This window comes from Hyla sarda, chromosome 4 (genome assembly GCF_029499605.1).
Source record: "Hyla sarda isolate aHylSar1 chromosome 4, aHylSar1.hap1, whole genome shotgun sequence".
NCBI lineage: Eukaryota > Metazoa > Chordata > Amphibia > Anura > Hylidae > Hyla > Hyla sarda.
In genome coordinates this window covers 114,245,757-114,264,070 of record NC_079192.1, presented here as the reverse complement: position 1 = coordinate 114,264,070, position 18,314 = coordinate 114,245,757, and the positions used below count along the sequence as shown (strand labels likewise).

The 18,314-nt window shown below is 43.4% G+C and overlaps 1 protein-coding gene across 1 annotated transcript in view; it reads right to left on the bottom strand.

Moving 5' to 3' along the window:
- Positions 1-18,314, bottom strand: part of AGBL1 (AGBL carboxypeptidase 1) — a 791,487-nt gene that overhangs the window by 167,669 nt on the left and 605,504 nt on the right. The gene's annotated exons all lie outside the window — the stretch shown is intronic.

The window sequence follows — 18,314 nt, the reverse complement described above, 5'->3', positions numbered from 1 at the left end:
GCGCCCGCTCGCGATGCGCACCCCGGCTCCCGTACCTGACTCGCTCTCCGTCGGTCCTGTCCCGGCGCGCGCGGCCCCGCTCCCTAGGGCGCGCGCGCGCCGGGTCTCTGCGATTTAAAGGGCCACTGTGCCACTGATTGGCGCAGTTGGTCTAATTAGTGTGTTCACCTGTGCACTCCCTATGTATACCTCACTTCCCCTGCACTCCCTCGCCGGATCTTGTTGCCATTGTGCCAGTGAAAGCGTTTCCTTGTGTGTTCCTAGCCTGTGTTCCAGACCTCCTGCCGTTGCCCCTGACTACGATCCTTGCTGCCTGCCCCGACCTTCTGCTACGTCCGACCTTGCTCTTGTCTACTCCCTTGTACCGCGCCTATCTTCAGCAGTCAGAGAGGTTGAGCCGTTGCTAGTGGATACGACCTGGTTACTACCGCCGCTGCAAGACCATCCCGCTTTGCGGCGGGCTCTGGTGAATACCAGTAGTAACTTAGAACCGGTCCACTAGCACGGTCCACGACAATCCCTCTCTGGCACAGAGGATCCACCTCCTGCCAGCCGAAGCGTGACAACAAGGCTGCCTGGGACAGATGAGATGCCCCACAATGGGAGGAAAACCAGTTGTCTAGCAGCCAGGCCTCATCCACAGGCAGTGCATTCTCTCTCTTGTCCTTATCACTGTCATGTCCTCTGTTATCCTGCAAAGTCAAGTGCTGCCATGCTGTATTACATCTGCTAAGCCTGGGCAAGAAAAGACACACAGGTGAGGCCACACAGCTGCCTTGTCTGCAACAGTAAATTTCTGGGTATCTTCTTTTAATACTGCAGGTTGTTCAGTAACCTTGTCCTCTCTGTTTTCAGACAAGAGTCTGATTGACAGGACAGGAGTGAGCATGGAGTAGAGCTAGTCCCGCCCTCACTTCTTGACTTTGTCCCAGCCTGTGCTTCAGCTAGAACAAAGATGATGCGGCAGCAGGACAGGATTATCTTCTGGATGGTATGGGGACCCCTAGTGGAGCCCATTATAACCCTAAGGATGGGAAAAAATTTTGCACATCTGACCACTGTCACTTTATGTATTAATAACTCTGGGATGCTTTTACTTAAAAATTTGATTCCGAGATCGTTTTTTTGTGACATATTCTACTTTACGTTAGTGGTAAATTTATGTCCATACTTACATCATTTCTTGGTGAAAATTTCCAAAATTTCAAGAAAAATTTGAACATTTTAAATTTTTCTAACTTTGAAGCTCTCTGCTTGTAAGGAAAAGGGATATATATTACATATTGATTCACATATACAATATGTCTACTTTATATCTACTTTATGTTTGCATCATAAAGTTGACATGTTTTTACTTTTTGAAGACATCAAAGGGCTTCAAAGTATAGTAGCAATTTTCAAATTTTTTCTCACCTCAAAGTATTCAAAATAACATTCAAAAAGTTTGTTAACCCTTTAGGTGTTTCTAAAGAATAGGAGCAAAATTGAGGAGAAAAATCAAAATCTCCATTTTTTACACTAAAATGTTATCGTAGCCCCATTTTTTTCATTTCTACACGGGCTAAAAGGTAAAAAGACCCCCAAAACTTGAAATGTATTTTCTCTTGAGTAAGGAAATACCTCATATGTGGAAGTAAAGTGCTCTGTGGGTGCACTAGAGGGCTCAGAAGGGAAGGAGCAACAATGGCATTTTGGAGAGCAAATTTTGCTGAAATGGTTTTTGGGGGGCATGTCCAATTTAGGAAGCCCCCATGATGCCAGAACAGTAAAAAAAAAAAAAAAAACACGGCATACAAGTTTGGGAAGTACACCCCTCAAGGAACATAACAAGGGGTATAGTGAGACTTAACACCCTACAGGTGATTGCCGAACTTTCATTAAAGTGGGATGTGAAAATGAAAAATTTGATTTTTAACAATAAAATGCTGGTGTTACCCCAAACTTTTCATTTTCACAAGGAGTAAGAGGAGAAAATGCCCCCCAAAATTTGTATCCCCATTTCTCTTGAGCAAGGAAATACCTCATATGTGGATGTAAAGTGCTCTTTGGGTGCACTAGAGGGCTCAGAAGGGAAGGAGTGACATTGGGCTTTTGGAGAGCGAATTTAGCTGAAATGTTTTTTGGGGGGCATGTCACATTTAGGAAGCCCCCATGATGCCAGAAAAGTAAAAAAAAAAACACATGGCATACTATTTTGCAAACTACACCCCTCAAGGAATGTAACAAAGAGAACAGTGAGCCTTAACACCCCACAGGTGAAGGAGCACCATTGGGCTTTTGGAGAGAGAATTTGGTTGAAATGGAAGTCGGAGGCCATGTGCGTTTACAAAGCCCCCCACATGTGACCCCATTTTGGAAACTAAACCCCTCACAGAATTTAATAAGCGGTGCAGTGAGCATTTACACCCCATTGGCATTTGACAGGTCTTTGGAACAGTAGGCCCCACACCTGTGGGGCATAAATGCTCACTGTACCCCTTATTACATTCCGTGAGGGTTTTAGTTTCCAAAATGGGGTTACATTTGGGGGGTCCACTGTTCTAGCACCATGAGGGCTTTGCAAGCGCACATCGCCTTCAATTCCAGCCTAATTCTCTCTTCAAAAGCCCAATGGCGCTCCTTCTCTTCTGAACATTGCAGTTCACCCACAGAGCAATTTACATCCACATATGGGGTATGTCCTTACTCAGAAGAAATGGTATTACAAATTTTGGGAGGCTTATTTCCTATTACCCCTTGTGAAGATGAAATATTTGGGGTAACACCAGCATTTCAGTAAAAAATAAATTGTCAAAGACCTGTGGGGTATTAAGGCTCACTATATCCCTCGTTACGTTCCGTGAGGAGTGTTGTTTCCAAAATGGGGTCACATGTGGGTGTTTTTTTTTTGCGTTGATGTCAGAACCGCTGTAACGTACAGTCACCTTTGTGCAAATCACCAATTTAGGCCTCAAATGTACATGGGGCTCTCTCATTCCTGAGCCATGTAGTTCGTCCGCAGAGCATTTTACGTCCACATATGGGGTATTTTCATACTCGGAAGAAATTGTGTTAGAAATTTTGGGGGTCTTTTTCTCCTTTTACCCCTTATGAAAAGGTAAAGTTGGGGGCTACACCGGCATGTTAGTGTATATATTTTTTTTTTTTTACACTAACATGCTGGTGTAGCCCCCAACTTTACCTTTTCATAAGGGGTAAAAGGAGAAAAAGCCCCCAAAATTTTTAACACAATTTCTACAGAAATACCCCATATGTGGCCCTAAACTGTTGCCATGAAATACCACAGGGCTCTGAAGTGAGAGAGTGCCATGCGCATTTGAGGCCTAAATGAGGAATTTGCAATAGGGACGGACCCGAATACAATGATGGGGCTTGTCTCCACCAAAACCCTTCAGCAGTGTTTCCCAAACAGGGTGCCTCCTGCTTTTGCAAGACTCACAGCCTTCCAGCACAGTCAATGGATTTGAGCTCTGGAAAACCCCACAGCTCAGAGCAGTTGTAAAAAAAGCAAACCTTTATGCTATGTTCACATCTGGGAGACTGCGAGTGCAGGCACAATATGCCGGTGCTAGGACCGCATGAGAATGTGCCGTCTTATAGATGGCTATGCATTCCATGCAATGTCCGCAGAAAGATTGAACAGGTTAATTTTTTCTGCAGACAGAATTTGGAATTTTCGTGCTGGAAACATCTGGCAGGGAAATTTCGCAGTGTGCACAGCACAGCAGAAACACATTGAATTTCCAGAAATTCTGAGGTGTGAACATAGCCTTACCCTAAATGAGATATACCATCCACGAATACTAATATCACTCAAAATATGTGACATGTACACTTCAGGATAACATAAAGTATCAAGGTAAAATGACCATTGTGTCAGTGAGTGAAGCTGACCAAGGTCTTCTATCTGTTCTGGAGTGCACGCTGGCATGGGCTGTGAGCATAAAGACTACATGGAAATTAGAACATCTTGATTCTTCCTGCAAGAGTCTTGAGATGTTGACTAACATTAGTAAAGCAATAAACCATATAAAGACCTTAATGATAACTATAATTTGAAGTAAAAAAATTGTCTCTATTATACAAATTGCGAGACCCCACATTCCATCTAAGCAGAATATAGATTTTTTTCTCTGCCTTTTAATTTCTACTAAATTGCAATACTTTCTACTAGAGATTAACAATTCCCTGATAATTCTCACATAAACAAATTATTTAGCTGTGCTAAAGGTAATTTACTGAGGTAATAAAGTACAAATGAGTCCAACTGCCGAACTACAATATGCTGGGCATGCACTTAGATTGCATCATTTCCGCCTCTAAAATCAATCAGCACAAATGAAAATGTATTAGAGAAAAAACAAGTGCTGTTCCCTTACCAGAGTAACACATGTACATGGAAAAATACAGATTATAGAACTCTTACACATTATGAAACTGCTGTACTGTACATGCAATTCCCTTACCAGAGTAATACATGTACATGGAACAATACAGATGATAGAACTCTTATACATTATGAAACTGCTGTACTGTACATGCAATTCCCTTACCAGAGGAATACATGTACATGGAACAATACAGATGATAGAACTCTTATACATTATGAAACTGCTGTACTGTACATGCAATTCCCTTACCAGAGGAATACATGTACATGGAACAATACAGATGATAGAACTCTTATACATTATGAAACTGCTGTACTGTACATGCAATTCCCTTACCAGAGGAATACATGTACATGGAACAATACAGATGATAGAACTCTTACACATTATGAAATTGCTGTACCGTACATGCAATTCCCTTACCAGAGTAATGCATGTACATGGAACAATACAGACGAGAGATATCTTACACATTTTGAAACTGCTGTACCGTACATACATTTCTCTAAAACAGTGATCTGAAACTGTGGCCCTCTAGATGTTGAAAAACTTCAATTCCCAGCATGCCCGGACAGCCAACGGATGTCCGAGCATGCTGGAAGTTGAAGTTTTGCAATATCTGGAGGGCCACAGTTTCAGCCCACTACTACAAAACTTATATCATCAAGATAGCCTTGTTTTGTTCACTATTGTTCTCTTGCTTTGTGGCATATAACATTAGCTTATTCTTCTTCAAGCTAGAGCAACACTACCTCCCCAATTCCATTAAAAACTGCAAACTGCAAACTGTTTAACCAAATTTGTAAGTTTAAAATCCCCCTATTGTGAAGACCTATAACTTTTTCATTTTTCCATATAAGCGGCGGTATGAGGGCTAATTTTTTGCGTCGTGATCTGTACTTTTGATTGTTACCATATTTGCTTATATAATACTTTTTTATACATTTTTTTGGAATAAAATGTTATAAAAAAGCAGCTATTTTGGACTTTTTCTTTTTCCATTCACGCCGTTCACCGTACGGTAACATTAACATTTTATTTTAATAGTTTTTTACGCATGCGGGAATACCAAATATGTATATAAAATATTTTTTTACACTTTTTGGGGGTGAAATATGGAAAATGGGACAATTTACGTTTTAATTGGGGGGGTTCACATTTTTTTTAACTTTTATTTTTAACTTTTTTTTACTTTTATTTTTATACTTTAATAACCACCATAGGGGACTATTTTTAGCAATCATTCGATTGCTAATACTGTTCAGTGCTATGCATAGAACATGGCACTGATCAGTATTATCGGTCATCTTCTGCTCTGGTCTGCTCAATCGCAGACCAGAGCAGAAGACCCGTGGAAGGCAGCGGAGGCAGGTGAGGGGACCTCCGGCTGCCATGCTGGATGATCGGATCTCCGTAGCAGCGCTGCGGGCAATCTGATCACCCATTCAAAGTTCCGCGATGCTGCAGATGCTGCGATCTGTATTGATCATGGCATCTGAGGGGTTAATGGCGGACATCCACGTGATCGCGGATGTCCGCCATTACGGGCGGGTCCCTGGCTGCTATCAGCAGCCGAGACCTGCCGCGCATGACGCGAGCATCGCTCCGATGCTCGCGGTTATGCATAGGACGTAAATGTACGTCCTGGTGCGTTAAGTACCAGCTCACCAGGACGTACATTTACGTCCTGCGTCGTTAAGGTGTTAAAGGGGTATTCCAGGAAAAATTGTTTTTTTATATATCAACTGGCTCCAGAAAGTTTACAGATTTGTAAATTACTTCTATTGAAAACATAATTCTTCCAATAATTTTCAGATGCTGAAGTTGAGTTGTTCTTTTCTGTCTGGCAACAGTGCTCTCTGCTGACATCTATGCTTGTCTCAGGAACTGCACAGAGTAGAAGAGGTTTGTTATAGGGATTTGCGTCTACTCTGGATAGTTCCTGATCTGTCCGTAGTGTGTGTCTGTAAGTGCATGTCTGTAGTGTGTGTCTGTAAGTCTATGTATGTTAGTGTGTGTCAATTGGTCAGGCAGGGGAGGGGGGTAGTGTGCTCTCTACCTAATGTGGGGGAACACTGCTGCAAAAAAATTGCTTGCCCAGGGTCCAATCAAAATCAAGACCGCCAAAGACGGCCCTGCCATTAGCAGCAAGGTGATGGCTGCTGATAGCAGCCAGGATCTGCCATCTCTGAAGTGAGCACAGCTTCTGTACTCTTCATGACTGGAATACCCCACAAGACAGTACGTTCTGGTACATTAAGTTCCAGGGCACCAGGATGTACGTTTATGTCCAATGTTGTTAAGATGACATCGCTGTCAACTTTATGAAAAAACTGCCACATTGCCAGGAATTGGTTAAATATTATGACTTATTCTAAACCTATGTTATCACACTCCTTAGAATGCAAATGGTATAAATGAACAGGTGGAAAGAATAAATAATATACACATGCATAAAGCGTTATCAGTTAAAGTTAGCATGTAAGCATCTTGTTAACACACTATGACTCTCCTGGATTATAGAAACAAAGCTGATTTGACCAGACTCATCCTCAGGTTGAACCCAGTTCCATTGAACTTAAAGGTGCCACATTTTAATACCACACACAATTTGCAGACAGGTGTGGTACTGTTTCTGGTAGAAATAGATCTGTTTTTTTTTTCCTGTTAACCCTTTAACTCTGCAACATCTGTAAGCCCACATTTATCAATCTGACAAAGACAATCTGATTTGCCCATAGTCAATGACCTGTGATTGGTAACTATGGGCAATCCAACAGGTTCTGCCTTGGACAGACTGCATAATCTGGGCCATGGAGATTGTTCCACAGCACATAAAATCCCTGGATTTGCATATTACGGAGCCATAGGCACTCCTTGTGCTGCCATAGAGTCCCACCATACAATACCATATTACTGAAATATTTCAGTAAATATGGGAAAACATTTATTAACAGTGGTAAAAAATAATATGGTTGTGTACACAATGTTTCACAAAGCAGTGAATTGGCTTTGTAATGCATGACATTCATTTATTCACACATGAATCATTTAACCTCATTAAGATAACTGCTTCACTACATCATGCTATCCACATTTGATCATCCATTTCTTGGCTGGTATCACCAGGCTGTTATTTTAATGCTCACCTAAATCATACCAACTACTTTGATTGTTTATGTGCCATTTTATTGATTATTCCTGTTTGTACTGTATGATACTGCATACAAATGTTACAAGACAGATTGTCGCTGAGCAGAATGCGGCTTTCGGCATTGTCTTAATGCCCCTCCCGTGCCACAGTCATTTCTTTTCCTCTTGCTGGTGGGAGATCATTTAAAACGTGTTAATAGTTTAGTGAGGTGCAAGTGATTTTCATGATGAATGGCTGGATTACAGAGTGACTAATAAGCAGTTAATAATTCCTTTCAAGCTGGAATTAAAGATTGCACAGAGCATCATTATGGAATATGTGATCGCTGTGCCGAGTTATGATATAATTGCCAATCCAGGCCTTCCCTATTAGAAGTTGTAGATAATAAATCTGGAATAAAACTCTGCAGCCTAGGCATATTTGTCCTTGGAAATGTAAAGAAAAAGACTTGATGTGTTATCTCCAGCATTCCTTTCACACTAATACCTTTTGGGAGTTAAAAAAAAAATCCATAGTATTTTTCAAATTGTAATGAATTAAAGGGAACCTGTCACTTTACTTTCATGGCACCTGAACTCCAAGTCATCAGGGTGGTCCCTTGTGACTTCTCCCCACCAGCCTTGATTGATATATTCCTTCCTATACCCAAATGGAGAGATTTATCAAACAAAACTTGTGGGGTAGGGAGAAGGGGCCAGGGACAGTACCAATGACATGGTTAACCCCTTAAGGACACAACCCATGTTAGCCTTGAGGACAAAGCCAATTTCATTTTTGCGTTTTCATTTTTTCCTCCTCACCTTCTAAAATCCATTACTTTTCAAAATTAAAGTTTATTAAGCTTCATAAACATAGGCAAAGAAAGTTTGCTAGGCTAGGAGCACAATAATACATTGACCACATAATATCATCACAACTCAGTTATACACAAGAGATTACAACAAGGTTTGAGCCAGGAGCTCAAAACAATAGTTTGGCTAAATCAGGAAAGGTAACAGGTAACTCAGTCGGAGAGCTGAATGCCTTAAATATCCATGTTGAGCCAGTACAGAGAACTTTATATGTGACCTATGAAGGCATTGAATAGTGGGTCAGAGCATGATGAGATAAGGAAGGGTAGAAGAAAAGTGGGTAAGAAAACAGAATGGAGTGAGAAGAAAGAGAAAAGTAAGAAGAAAAGAACTAAGCAATAGCAGGCGAGAGGCTTACCTCATGAAAGTTTGTGAAGTCTGAAGACGTTATGAAATTTGTCCAAATGCCGTTTTGAGTCAGCTGATAGTTCTTCCATCCTGTAGATGTGTGCAACCTCTCGAAGCCAGGACGAAATAGTGGGAGGTGATGTTGATTTCAACAACCGAAGGATATCCGTCCTGGCTGCGAGTAGGAGAAAGTGGAGGAGTTTGGACAAGTTTTTGGGAATCGAGGAGGGAGGATGGAAAGGAGAAGTAGTTCTGGCGTTTTCGTAATCTGTCTGAAGACAAGGTGTGAGATAATGTCCAGCACTTGTGACCAGAACATTTCAAGAGCTGGGCATGTCACCCATATATGGAGCATGGTACTGACTCCCTCACCGCATCTCCATCAGGATTCAGATAGTGTTGAGTAAAGACAGAAAAGCAGGGCGAGAACTCTGTACCACCTAGTAAGAATTGTATAACTTGTTTCTTGTGCTTCACAGCACATAGTCATTCTGTGGCACAAATAGAGTGCGTTTTTCCTGTCCCCATCTGGGAAAGGGTGACCTAACTCTCTCTCCCAGGAGGAGCAGAAAGGTATGGGACGAGAAGAGAGATCATCTAGTATAAGACATTATAGGGTGCTTATCGTGTCATAAGGTGGTGAGGTGGAAACACAAAGTCGCTGAAATTGGGTGAGGGGACAGTGAAATAGTAACCTTCGTTTATGAGTGTAATAGAAATGTTGCAATTGCGAGTATTGGAAGAGTTGAGTCAGAGAGGGAGAAGCACCTTCTAATAAATCTATCAGGAGTTTCAAATCAGTCGCTGTCAATACTGAGTGAAGTGTGGTACCCTCGGAACAAAATAACAAAAGAAACCAAAAAGGGGGGTTGGCAGGCCATCTGAGGAGAAGAGTGTGGATCGCGTGAGATATGTATAGCGGGTGCAAGATATCGATCCAATAATCGTCGGAAGGGCGCCAAAGGACTTCGATTTAGGAGAGTGTCCACAGTATTGACCTCGGATCTAAGTTAGCCATGGCACTTTCTGAGGATACCCATTGTTTATCTTTGTTGTGGTGAAAGAAGTCTAGTACTCTAGACAAAACCGCAGATAGGTAATAGGTGAGAGAGTCAGAAGGAGCTAGGCCTCAATCTCATTTCTTTGTCAGTAAAACATGACTAGTGAGGCATGGTTGTTTGTGGGCCCAGACGAAGCCAGATTGGAGTGCTGAGACCTCCCGGAAGAAGGAGCATGGTAGATTTACTGGGACAGCCGCGAAGAGGTAGAGAAGACATGGGAGAACGTTCATCTTGAAGATGTGTATTCTACCCAACCATGAAAAGTCTCGCTGCTCCTGCCCGGCCAAGTCTGCTTCCAGGGTGTGGAGTAAGGGTGGGAAGTTGACAATATAGGAGTTAGCAAAGTTAGCAGGGACTTTTACACCCAAATATATTAGAGATTTTTTCTGCCATTTAACCCCTTAACGGCCAAGGATATAAATGTATGTCCTGGTGCTGTGGTACTTAGCGCACCAGGACGTATATTTATGTCCTGTACATGACTGCGAGCATCGGAGTTATGCTCGGATCCTGCGTGGCTGGTCCCGGCTGCTGATTGCCATTAACCCCTCAGATGCCGTGATCAATACAGATCATGGCATCTGCGGCAGTGCGGTCAGAAATATGGATGATCGGATCACCCACAGCGCCGCCACGGCAATCCAATCATCCAGAACTATGCATGGAGGTCCCCTCACCGGCCTCCACAACCTTCCACTGGTCTTCTGCTCTGGTCTGAGATCGAGCAAACCAGAGCAAAAGATGACCGATAACACTGATCAGTGCTATGTCCTATGCATAGCACTGAACAGTATTAGCAATCAAAGGATTGCTATAAATAGTCCCCTAAGTAAAAGAGGTTAAACAAAAGTTACAAAAACTTAGAAAAATCCCCTCCCCCAATAAAAATGTAAAATGTCCTTTTTTCCCATTTTACCCCCATAAAGTGTACAAAAAAATAATAATACACCTATTTGGTATCGCCACATGTATAAATGTCCAAACTATTAAAATATGTTATCGTTCCTGTACAGTAAACGGCGTGAACGTAAAAAAAAAAACGCAAAATTGCTGCTTTTTTGTCACATTTTATTCCAAAAAAAAATTATAAAAAAAATTATAAAAGTTTTATATACACAAAATGTGATATCAATAAAAAGTACAGATCATGGTGCAAAAAATGAGCCCTCATACCGGCACTTATATGTAAAAATGAAAGTTATAGGTCATCAAAATAAAAGGATTTTAAACATACAAACTTTGTTAAAAAGTTTGCAATTTTTTTCATTGGTGTCATTTTAATCGTATTGACCCACAAAATAAAGAATACATGTCATTTTTACTTTAAATTGTACTGCGTGAAATGAAACCTTCCAAAATTTGTAAAATTGCGGATTTCTTTTAAATTTCCCCATGCAAATAGTATTTTTTGGGTTTCGCCATACATTTTATGGTAAAATGAGTGATGTTGTTACGCAGAACAACTGGTCACACAAAAAACAAGCCCTCATACTGGTCTGTGGAGGGAAATATTAAAGAGTTACGATTTTTAGAAGAGGAGGAGGAAAATGCTAAAATAAAATTGACCTGGTCCTTAAGCTCAAAATGGGCTAGGTCTTTAAGGGGTTAAAGGGGTAGGACAGGGGCGGACATATCACTTGTTCAGCCGGTTCTGCTGCACAGGGGCCCAGCGTGTTAGGGGGCCCACCTAGTAGCCCAGGTCACAGCCTGGGCCTCACAGACTGGGCCCCTGCAGGGCCCCCTGCCAGTACTTCATACTCTATGCTGCAGCAACAGGTCCCGGACCTGACGCTGACAGCAGTAATTTACCTCGGCCGGAAGAGATGGGAACAGACGTGCCCCGCACAGGCACACACGTCTGTTCCAAGCCCCTGATGTCACGTGTCATGGCCTCTGACCCCGGCAGAAGCGACAGGAGCAGCAAACCCTCCCACCTCACAGCCGCATCGCTGAGCAGATAAGGTGAGGAGAGCGACTGTCGGGTGCAGGGCGGTGGGGGGAGGGGATTGTAATGATGATGAAGAGGACAGGAGGGGTGTTGAAGAGGTTGGTGGTGTAATGATAAGGAGGATTGGGGTCTGGGAGAGCCAGAAGGGGGGTCAGGGGTGTAGTGATTAGGGGGTTTAATGTTGATGAGAAGGACTGGGGGGGTGTCAGCTGTGTAATATTGATGAGGTGCTTAAGGTATATGAGGTGATGAGGAGACTGAGGATGGAGTGCATGGGGTGTATGGGGTGAAGAGGATGGAGTGCATGGGGTGTATGGGGTGATGAGGAGACTGAGGATGGAGTGCGTGGGGTGTATGGGGTGATGAGGAGACTGAGGATGGAGTGCATGGGGTGATGAGGAGACTGAGGATGGAGTGCATGGGGTGTATGGGGTGATGAGGAGACTGAGGATGGGGTGCATGGGGTGATGAGGAGACTGAGGATGGAGTGCGTGGGGTGATGAGGAGACTGAGGATGGAGTGCATGGGGTGTATGTGGTGATTAGGAGACTGAGGATGGAGTGCATGGGGTGTATGGGGTGATGAGGAGACTGAGGATGGGGTGCATGGGGTGATGAGGAGACTGAGGATGGAGTGCGTGGGGTGATGAGGAGACTGAGGATGGAGTGCGTGGGGTGTATGGGGTGATGAGGATGGGGTGATGAGGAGACTGAGGATGGAGTGCGTGGGGTGATGAGGAGACTGAGGATGGAGTGCGTGGGGTGTATGGGGTGATGAGGAGACTGAGGATGGGGTGCATGTGGTGATGAGGAGACTGAGGATGGAGTGCGTGGGGTGTATGGGGTGATGAGGAGACTGAGGATGGAGTGCGTGAGGTGTATGGGGTGATGAGGAGACTGAGGATGGAGTGCATGGGGTGTATGGGGTGATGAGGAAACTGAGGATGGGGTGCGTGGGTTGTATGGGGTGATGAGGAGACTGAGGATGGGGTGCATGGGGTGATGAGGAGACTGAGGATGGAGTGCATGGATTGTATGGGGTGATGAGGAGACTGAGGATGGGGTGCATGGGGTGATGAGGAGACTGAGGATGGAGTGCATGGGGTGTATGGGGTGATGAGGAGACTGAGGATGGAGTGCATGGGGTGATGAGGAGACTGAGGATGGGGTGCATGGATTGTATGGGGTGATGAGGATGGAGTGCATGGGGTGTATGGGGTGATGAGGAGACTGAGGATGGAGTGCATGGGGTGATGAGGAGACTGAAGGTGGAGTGCATGGGGTGATGAGGAGACTGAGGATGGAGTGCATGGGGTGTATGGGGTGATGATGAGACTGAGGATGGGGTGCGTGGGGTGTATGGGGTGATGAGGAGACTCAAGATGGGGTGTGTGGGGTGTATGGGGTGATGAGACTGAGGATGGGGTGCGTGGGGTGTATGGGGTGATGAGGAGACTGAGTATGGGGTATATGGGGGTGATGAGGAGACTGAGGATAGAGTGCATGGGGTGATGAGGAGACCGAGGATGGAGTGTGTGGGGTGTATGGGGTGATGAGAAGACCGAGGGTGGGTTGTGTGGGGTGTATGGGGTGATGAGACTGAGGATGGGGTGCGTGGGGTGTATGGGGTGATGAGACTGAGGATGGGGTGCGTGGGGTGTATGGGGGTGATGATTAGACTGAGGATGGGTTGTGTGGGGTGTATGGGGGGATGAGACTGAGGATGGGGTGCGTGGGGTGTATGGGGTGATTCAGTGGTGTATAGTGGTTGGCAGTATTATATTAATAGAGTACAGTGGTTGGCAGTATTATATTCAGGGGTACAGTATTTGGCAGTATTATATTCGGGGGTACAGTGGTCGGCAGTATTATATTCAGGGGTACAGTGGTTGGCAGTATTATATTCAGCGGTACAGTGGTTGGCAGTATTATATTCAGGGGTACAGTGGTTGGCAGTATTATATTCAGGGTACAGTGGTTGGCAGTATTATATTAATAGAGTACAGTGGTTGGCAGTATTATATTCAGGGGTACAGTATTTGGCAGTACTATATTCGGGGGTACAGTGGTTGGCAGTATTATATTCAGGGGTACAGTGGTTGGCAGTATTCAGGGGGTACAGTGGTTGGCAGTATTATATTCAGGGGGTACAGTATTTGGCAAGGTTATAATGATTATTGTCATCATACAGAGGATGAGGATCTACTGACAAATTAAGGAACCAATGATGTCCGGGTGTCAGACTCTGCAGAGAAGATGGAAGAAATCCTGGTGTCTGGACCAGATGAAGAAGAAAAGTAAAGACAACAGAGAAGACGTCACTCAGGTCAGTGATATCATTGTTTATTTTCCTAACTGTCCCATCAGAGCTGTAGTCACTTCAGACATGATGGGAGTTGCAGCTTTCCAACATCTGGGGAGCCACTTGAACCAAGGTGATTGGTGGGGTCCCATGAGTCAGACCCCCACCATAAAAATGGGCTGTTTATTTTAAAATGCCTGGGCCTATTTTTGGTCCCAATCTGGCCCTGCCTGTAAGTCACTTCTATCACTAAGGATAAGAAGGCAAGGAACCAGGGGGTGCCAAGGGGTGTCGTGCTAAGTCCAGGGGTGTGAATGTAAAGGGGAGCACTGCCCTCTGCCTCCCAGCTAGATACGGGTCAGGCTGACCTGGGGGAGTACTCACGGGGCCTGGGCCGCACACTGAGAGGGACAGGGCCACCCGGAGCCCACCTCAGGAGCCGTTCCATCCACCTGTGGTGGAATTGGCAAGTGGCGACACTACACGCGCGGGGTAAGTGGAGGCCCTCCGGTGGGGTCTAGGTACATGAGGGGGCCCAGGCACACTCTTTGCACAGGGGCCCTCTGCTGTCTGTGTCCGCCCCTGGGGTAGGATGCTTGTAGGGTCTGTACCATCTGGTCAGGGAGGGTTATGTTGAGGGCTTTGCTTTTAGAGGGATTCAGTTTGTAGTTACTGTAAATAGCGAAATTACGTAAAGTAATCAAAGGGGGGGGGAGGGTATTGGGGATGAGATGTATAGGAGGAGATCATCAGCATATGCTGAGCATTTGTAGTGGCAAGAAGGGAGCGTCAGTCCTCTAATTTCAGGAAAATCCATAAAAAATGTTATATTTCCATCCACAGACCCATATGAGGGCTTGTTTTTTTCTGTGACCAATTGTACTTTGTAATGACCCTTTTATTTTACCATAAAATGTATGGCACACCCAAAAATATTGGAGTGTTTTGTTTTTGCACAGTGCATTTTACTGTAAAAATTACATGTTCTATTTATTATGAGGGTCAGTACTATTAAAATGATACCTATGTTTATGTGCTGTTCTATTATTATACTACTTCAAAGAAAAATATCTAACCTTTTAAACAAAATTTATATGTTTTCTATCATCCTATTATGACCCCTCTAACGTTCTTAATTTTCAGTGTATGAGGGATATGAGGGCTGTATGAGTGATAATTTTTTGACCACTGATCTGTAGTTTTTATCGATACCATTTTTGCACATATGTGACTTTATTTATCACTTTTTATTTCATTTTTGTGCGATGTGATGTGGCCAGACAGCATTAATTTGGGACTTTTTTTTCTTATGTTTACGCAGTTCACCGTACAGGATCATTAACATTATATTTTGATAGTTCAGACATTTACACATGTGCAGATACCAAATATGTTTATAAATATGTTTTTTTCTACCTTTTATTTAGTAAAATGGGGAAAACTGATTTAAATTTTTATTTAGAGAGAGGGGCTTTTACACATTTTTTAAAACTTTTTTTACATTTATTTTTCACTTTTTTTTTGCTAATACTGTTCAGCGCTATGCAAAGGCATAGTACTGATCTGTAATATGGGCGATCTTGTCTGGTCTGCTGGAAGGCAGGCCAGAGAATAAGACTCCGGGAGGACGGACAAAGGCAGGTAAGGGAACCCTGTCTGCCATTTTGGATGATCTGATCCCTGCGATCAGATCAGCCATCAGAAGTGCTGCATTGCCGAAGATACCATGATCTGTATTGATCACAGAATCTGCGGGGTTAATGGTGGACATAAGTGCTGATGTCGGAGAGGCGCTCCATTTATTCTTCAACTGCCAGACCATCTGTGATCAGACACTTATTTCCTATCCTGTGGCATCAAAGTGATAGACTTGAAGGGGTTGTTGTTAATGGTATGTTTTCTTTACAGATAATTTTTACAAGTAGTGACCACAATGGTCTGTTCTGATGTTTGATCTATTTTAAAAGTGTTTGGCCACCTATAAAATGTTTTTTTTTCCTTAAAGCTCTGCAGCTGGACGGCTTCTCATCCATACATGGTTGCCTATGAACTTGACCATACTTGTGTCACCATGCCTCCACCATAGCAGTATACTGATTGTTAAAAACTTTTCATATATTGCAGAACTCATAATATGACATTTCACAATATACACCTGTTAAAAAAAAAATGTCACCTGAAATTCAAGCTCAAAATAGCCACCACTAGGGGTCGCCTGTCTTTTTAGCCAGACAGACTAGTCTAGATTTTACAGCATACTGGATACCAGCCGTAAAGCATACCGGTATCCAGTATAGGAGATTTCTATTGTGTATGCAAAACTACAGATAAAGGATGTGTGGACATGCTGGGAGCTCTAGTTTTAAAACAGCTGGAGGCAACACTGCTCTAACACAGTTATTTACAAACATTATATATATATATATATATTATATATATATATGTGGTATGCACTGCAGGAGAGGGTGTGTGGTTAATACAGAGAGAAAAGTGAAAAGAATACCTGTTTCTGTAGGACAGAAGGATGTTTCAGTACTGACACTTTACTAGGAAACAGGTGTGCAGAGTAGTGCTGGAGGTCAGACTGAAGGCTTGATTGAGCTGAATTAAACGTACAAAAAGTGGATGGTTGTTAATGGATGGTCTATAATTCTTACTGTATATACTTATAGATGTACTGCTGGTGTGTTGGTCCCGTACCTTACGCAGCTCAGCAGCAATTGTGTGTGTTGACACCGTCCGTGTGGCTGGTTGCTATGGGTGATGCCCGTTCAGATAACTAGATTATTGCCAACTGTGCGTGTTTCTAAGTTCATGCGTAGCGTTAATAATCCATAGTTGTAGCGCTGGTTACCGGTTACTGATGGTATGGAGGGTCCTCAAAATCTGGCGCAGTGGTTCCGTCTCGGTGTCCGTGGAGTTTCCTTCATCTGGAGTGGTGCTGTGGTAACTGGATTCTCTCTTATGCTTGTCAGTGCACATGCAGGTTTTAACTTGTGATGGTCTTTCCTTATCGCCTCTCCTACACTTTTGTTGGAGGGCGATAAGGAAAGGCCATCACAGGTTAAAACCTGCATGTGCACTGACAAGCATAAGAGAGGATCCAGTTACCACAGCACCACTCCAGATGAAGGAAACCGCCCCAAGTTTCCGAAACTAGTTGAGGGTATTGTGGACTATAGGAGCATTTGTAGTGACGTCACTACTCCTCACTTTGCTTTGATACAACACAGCAGCTTGGTTGAGACGCCACCGGCCGGGGCGTTCTCCCGCTGCATCACAGGAGGAAACTCCACAGACACCGAGACAGAACCACCGCGCCAGATTTTGAGGATCCTCCATACCATCAGTAACCGGTAACCAGTGCTACAACTATGGATTACTAAACGCTACGCATGAACTCAGAAACACGTGCAGTAGGCAATAATCTATTTATCTGAACGGGCATCACCCACAGCAACCAGCCACACGGACGGCGTCAACACACACAATTGCTGCTGAGCTGCGTAAGGTACGGGACCAACACACCAGCAGTACATCTATAAGTATATACAGTAAGAATTATAGACCATCCATTAACAACCATCCACTTTTTTGTACGTTTAATTCAGCTCAATCAAGCCTTCAGTCTGACCTCCAGCACTACTCTGCACACCTGTTTCCTAGTAAAGTGTCAGTACTGAAACATCCTTCTGTCCTACAGAAACAGGTATTCTTTTCACTTTTCTCTCTCTGTATTAACCGCACACCCTCTCCAGCAGCGCATACCACTATTATATATATATTTTGTATCTTCACTTATTGCACAACATACGGGGACGTGTGCTGATTTGGTTTTGCTGCAGCTAGAGATATATACTCCATTCAATCCATTCCAGCGCTGGTGATATCCAGATATATATTTACAAACATTGCAGCTTCAGTTGTTACTAAACTACAACTCCCAGCATGCTGAAATAGTCGAAGCTTTCTCAGACTCCTGAATGACAAAGTAGTTGATCAGACATTCAGGAGTCTGTGAAAGATGAATGACACACATAGTGACAGCTATGCTGATTAGCATCCAGCTTTACTAGGAGAAGATAAAACAGATAGAACATGTATTCATAAAAATGCTGTACTTTTATCTAAAAAATCCTTGCACTAATTTTATTAAGAGCTATTCTTATATTTATACATTTTATCCTGTTATGAATTCACCATAATGTCTTCTGATTACTGCAGGCAAGCTCCAAGTATCTTCCTCTGACACATGACACA